Source organism: Fukomys damarensis, unplaced genomic scaffold, assembly GCF_012274545.1.
Source record: "Fukomys damarensis isolate Sample0158 unplaced genomic scaffold, DMR_v1.0_HiC HiC_scaffold_20, whole genome shotgun sequence".
NCBI lineage: Eukaryota > Metazoa > Chordata > Mammalia > Rodentia > Bathyergidae > Fukomys > Fukomys damarensis.
Genome location: NW_022900932.1, coordinates 33,343,862 through 33,349,400, shown reverse-complemented (window position 1 = coordinate 33,349,400; position 5,539 = coordinate 33,343,862). Strand labels below are relative to the sequence as shown.

General features: G+C 35.8%; 1 protein-coding gene and 1 pseudogene across 9 annotated transcripts in view; one reads left to right on the top strand and one right to left on the bottom strand.

Moving 5' to 3' along the window:
- Pcdh15 (protocadherin related 15) overlaps positions 1-5,539 on the bottom strand; it is an 802,311-nt gene that overhangs the window by 735,187 nt on the left and 61,585 nt on the right. The window lies entirely within an intron of this gene.
- On the top strand, positions 2,034-2,976 carry LOC104867215 (annotated as a pseudogene).

Genomic DNA, 5,539 nt, shown 5'->3' with positions numbered 1-5,539 from the left:
TCAGAAGTGTTACACAGGATGGATAAAACAAATCAACAGGTATATAAATATAAATATAAATTTCATAATGTTAAAGGAGTTCTTTCCTTAAGTAGCCATGTATCTATTGATGTATATGAGATAAATGTGTTTTTTTCTTTTACAACATACCGAATGTGACTTTGAATTTGAAATCAGGTGGCTAGACTGGTAGGAAGTTTCTGGATGGATCTCATACAATTCTATTATTTTATAAGATTTCTATGCTCTAGGGCAAGACTAGGAACTTGCATTTCTAACAAGTTAATACAAGAATGATTATGCTAATAAAAGGGTGAAAGGTTGAACTCACTGATTTAGAATGTAGATAACAGATAAAAGCACAATGTAAAATTCATGTGGAATGAAGTCCAAAGCAGTTTTAAATATTGGTCAGTACACTTTGTAATAGTTTTCAAATGTCTGGGAGGCCTAATCAGTTAAATTTGGTTTAATGAGGTACACATTACAAAAAGAGAGACTTTTTATGCAGTATTTCTTTGAGTTGCAAATAATACAGCTATGACTCCCATAATCTACCTACTTCTAGGTGAAAAGACTACAACTAGTTAGAATACTAATGAAAACATCTCTTTCCTTGAATAATGAAATAAATACCTACAAATTCACCGAATCCATCTCGTTAAACTCTTCACTGCATAATGCATATTTACTTTTTTCAAAACTAATTTTTTTTACTTTCAAAATTTATATATTTATTATATTTAGAAATCTTCATACATTGTGGAATGGCTAGATTACACAAATTAATGTGTATATCACTTCACATCAAAATTTTTGTGATGAGAAATCTTAAAGTATAATGTCTTAGCAATTTACAAGCTCACCATACAGTATTCTTAGCCACAGTCACCTTGGTGAATGATAAATCACTTGAACTTCCTTCTACCTGAAATGGATACTTTGATCGTCATCTTTCCAAACATAACTTCAAGTCCATGGTAACCACCACTTTACTCTCTTTTCTATGAGTTCAATATTTTATACTCTGTATATAAAAGTGGGATCATACGGTATTTATGTTTCTCTTCTTAGCTCATGTTACTTAACATAATATCTTCCAGTCTCACTCATATTTTCACGAATGACAGAATTTCCTTTTTATGGCTGAATATTAATCTGTTACACATACTCCATTTTTTTTCCATTCATCTTTTGATGGACACTTAAGTTGTTTCCCTATCAACTATAGTCAACTAATATGTGAATGTAGTTACCTCTTGCACATAATGAATACATTTCCTTTGGATATATACCCAATAGTGGGACCACAGAATCATGATAGTATTACTATTTCTTTTGTATTCATTGTTTTCAGTAAAGGCTGCATGTATTCCTTAAAATCCCCACCAACTGTGTGCAAGGGTTCCTTTTTGTCCATTCTCACTGGCACCTGTTCTCTTTAGACTAAAATAACCATTCTTACCTGAGTAGTGTGATATCTCATTGTAATTTTAATTTGCCTTTCCCTAACACTTCGTGATGTTGAACAATTTTCCAGATACCTTTTGGCAATTTTTATGCGAACGGGATAATGTTCAAAATAAACAAGGAATGTTTTTTAAAAAGCTCATTAGCATGAACAGAAAAAAAAACTCAATTACAAATAGACAAAGGGCCTGAATACACATACATCAAAAGAGGGCATATTTTTTAACATTTTAAAAACATCCGCCAAATTTCACATTCTTCTACAGAATAGGCCTTTTGTCACTTTAACCTCAGCTCCTGTCCCAACAAAGAATGATTTAGTCTAGTTATGTGTTTTGTAGTCCTTATTTCCTGGCCATGGAGAAAACTGTGTTGCATTTAATCATTTAAAACCATGATTCTGGTACCAAATGTCTTGGCCAGCTTTTGCCTTATTTTTAAGATATAAGTTATTTTAGATGAACTCGCCATGGATAGTTTGTAGGGTGGACACGCGTCTCAGTCTTTGTTTATGTTTCTCTTATCCCATTGTATACTTGTGCTCACCTCTCTGTGTGTCTACAATGGTAAGAGATCTAACTCATTTTTCCAGAAAGTGGTAAGTATCACATGTAATTTCCTTTATTCAAGTGCATCATTTGGTGAGGATAAAAAATCTACCACAAAAAATGTCTGTTAAATGTGAGACTAGTTATCTTCTTTGAAATCCACATCAAGTGCACCTGCACCTCAAGAGAACATCACAAGTTTATCAATTGAGAAGACGTAATAAACAATACTCAATACTGTTAATAATTTGAATTTTCACATAATTAATAAATCGAATCCATCAGCTCCAGCTTGGCCACGTCACCCAAAGGCGGTTCCAAGCAGCAGTTTGAGCAAGACCTGCTCCTGCAGGATTTTAGCCACAACCTCTCTGCGAAGTCCTCCGCGCTCTTCTCCCGGAACTCATTCTCTGTGTCTGCCATACCACATTGGAGAATGAGGCACGTGGATCTTATTCGTTCTGCTGTTCTGAGTAGTGCGAGGATTCTAGTAAGCATGTATTTGGTAGCCTTTGAGTACAAGAATGTAAAATTTGTTCTCAAGCACAAAGTACCACAGAAGAAGAGGGGATGCTGTTTCCAAAGAAGCGACTCGAAAAATTTCTGAAGCTGATAATAGGAAGATGTCTTGGAAGGAGAAAGATGAAAGAATCTTGAGGAAGAAGAATGAAGGTGCTGACTATGAAGCTACAACATTTTCCATCTTTTCTAACAACTCTTTGTGTTCCTGGTCTTGGTCGTAGCTGCTTCCTTCTTTATACTGAAGAGCTTCCTTCCCACGGCGAACACTTTACCCACAAGCGCTTCTTCAGGACTCATAGCCCTCTGCCAACCAGCTCCAGGTAGACTGTGTCGGCTTTGCACCCATCTGTGCATTACGGGTGATCGGAGTGAGAGACACACAAGATGTCTTTATAGTCTGGAGTTTGAGGGTTTAAAAAAATGTAATCGTATGTAATTCAGTATTTGTTTATTGGCTCTTTTTGACAGAATGGTGAAATTAAATGAATTGAAAGGGAAAGTCAGAGTATCCGAACATTTCTTAAAAGGCAAGAAGACTTGCAATGTGCTGTAACAACAAGAGGAGAAAATAACTTGTTTCCTAGATCTGTCAGAGGTCACAGTAACCTGTGGGCTGAGTTGTTATAATTTATAACTGTAGCAGGAAGTTAATAACTGGTTCTCTGTGTCCCAACATAATATTACATCTTTTTTTTTAGGGTCCAGGGATTTAGCTCAGTGGTGCTGCCATCTGCCTGGCAAGCACAAGTAGTGCACAGAGCCGTGAGAGTTGGCCTACAGAGTTAAAGCACACACTCTTCAGCTGTATGGCATTGGCCCTGGGTGGCCACAGAGGTCAGTTTGATTTTATATCTTGTCACTGGAATCATTGTTTTCCACGAGCATGGTTTCACACTACTGGAAGAACATTAAGAGAGAGAACCTCTTTCCTAAATATTGACATGTAAGACCAAAGTAATTTTTGTGAATTTAATTCTGGAATTCTAAGAATCCATCAAGGAATTTACAGTGGTGTAAGGGCTTGTCAACATTGATCCACTAGGACTTTCTTAAATTTGACTCTTTAGTCCACAAGTTCCTAACTATTGTGAACAAAATATCAATCTCTTCAGCCCTGCAGAGTCCAGCTGAGAGCAGTCTTGCATTTTTTTTACCAGAGTGTGTACAGATATTATCGTTTATTGCCTGTACCATGAATTGAAATTTCCTATAACTTGTACCTCAAAGGAAATGTATTGTTGATCTTTACTTTCCACTTCTAAATTTAAAATGAATTTTATAAATGATATTTATTTATAACTTTTTGAACAGGCATTCAGCAGTTTAGCATTTACTTATGTGCTGCTAAATGTTTTGGTGGGCTGCCTCCAAGAACTTTTGAAGGCAGCCGGGGACTTAGCTCAATGACGCCACACCTGCCTCCTAAGCACAAGGTCCTGAGTTCAATCCCCAGTAACATCAACAAAATGAAGCACTTTTGAAGGACAGCAGGGTCAGGAATATGCTTGTATTGTGACCCACATTGTCGATTTCTGTGATTGAGGTTTACTTTTCATCACTGCTTGTAGAAGGTGGCAATTCTTCACTTTTCTGTATTATTATATGAGTGCTATCATTGACTAACATGGACTGATTAGGGAAATAATATTGACTGCAAAGTATAGCTGGGTAACACACAAGAGGTTCATTTTTGTTATATCTTTAGTTTGGCTGGTGGTATGGAATTTGTGTATTAATACATTTGCTTACTCGACGAAAAGATTCTTTGACCAATCTTAAGTGTAACCCGAGCTGGACCAACTACGTTTTAAATAGTTGGTGAAAACTGCCACTAGAGGGCAGTCCTTAGGCAGTTGGGGAAAAAAATCACTACCAGTATTAGTACAAAGCTGTGCGGATGAGGTGGGGATGGTGAAGTGGCCCAGTATTCTCTGTAGAATTTCTCTTGAATTAATACACCAAACATTTGTGGGAAAGTGAATAAGCAAAATTTGTTTTCTGTTCCGGATATTTTCTATGGAACTTTAAAAAATCCTCATAGTACTCTCTTTCTATACTGCTAAATACATTTCTGTGCATACGATTACACTCACAGTTGAACAGTATCTATTAAGGATTTACCCTTGGAAATGCAGAAACCTTTCCCTGGTATTCTCCTCCTCATCACAATGAGCTATTTGATATGTAGAGATATGATATGCGGAATCAGACCTTGATAGTGAAAACCTGAAGCACAACTTCCATCTTAAAAAGAATCCATACCTAACACCAGTAAAATACAAGGTATTCTGCTATAGTTGGGATTCAAAGGGATTGCATTCCTATTTTCACACTCATGAGGCATAGAAACTTAGTGTTAAACATACTCATTTGCATGTTTTCATTTTCTTATTTACAGCTTCATAAAATATTGGATTGAAATGTAAAAATAAACAAATAAATAAATAGGATCCTTTGACTTTTACCCCTGATATGCCTAAATTTAAACTATTGCCCAAACCCCTATTTATACAATTTTGCTTTCCTATAACCTGAATGGATATGAATAAGGATGTTAATTTGGAATGATATAATTGGGCAAAGGGCAGATACGTAATTGTTGAAATTTTTCTTTCAACGAATTTGTGTGCAGTACTCTTTTTAACATAACTGTGCAAGGTGCTACAGTGATTAAGGTGAATTAAAAAAAAGAGCAAGGGTACTGCTCTCATTAAATATTTTACTCAGTCCTGACCAGATAATAGTCCAGTAGTTAAGATTTGAATTAACCAATATCACTGGTGTCATAAATGAAGTTTGTAAGTGGTGAGAGTAATTTTTCATCCATTATCATGAAAAGTATGGTGCACTGTATTTTCTAAAAATGAGATGATTCCCAGTTCCTCAGACTGTCCTATGCTAGAGCATTTTGTCTGGAGTGAAAGAAAGGCTATAACTTTTCCTCTGAGATAGGAATGTAACCAGTGAGTGATTTTATACCTGAAATGATAAGGAATATA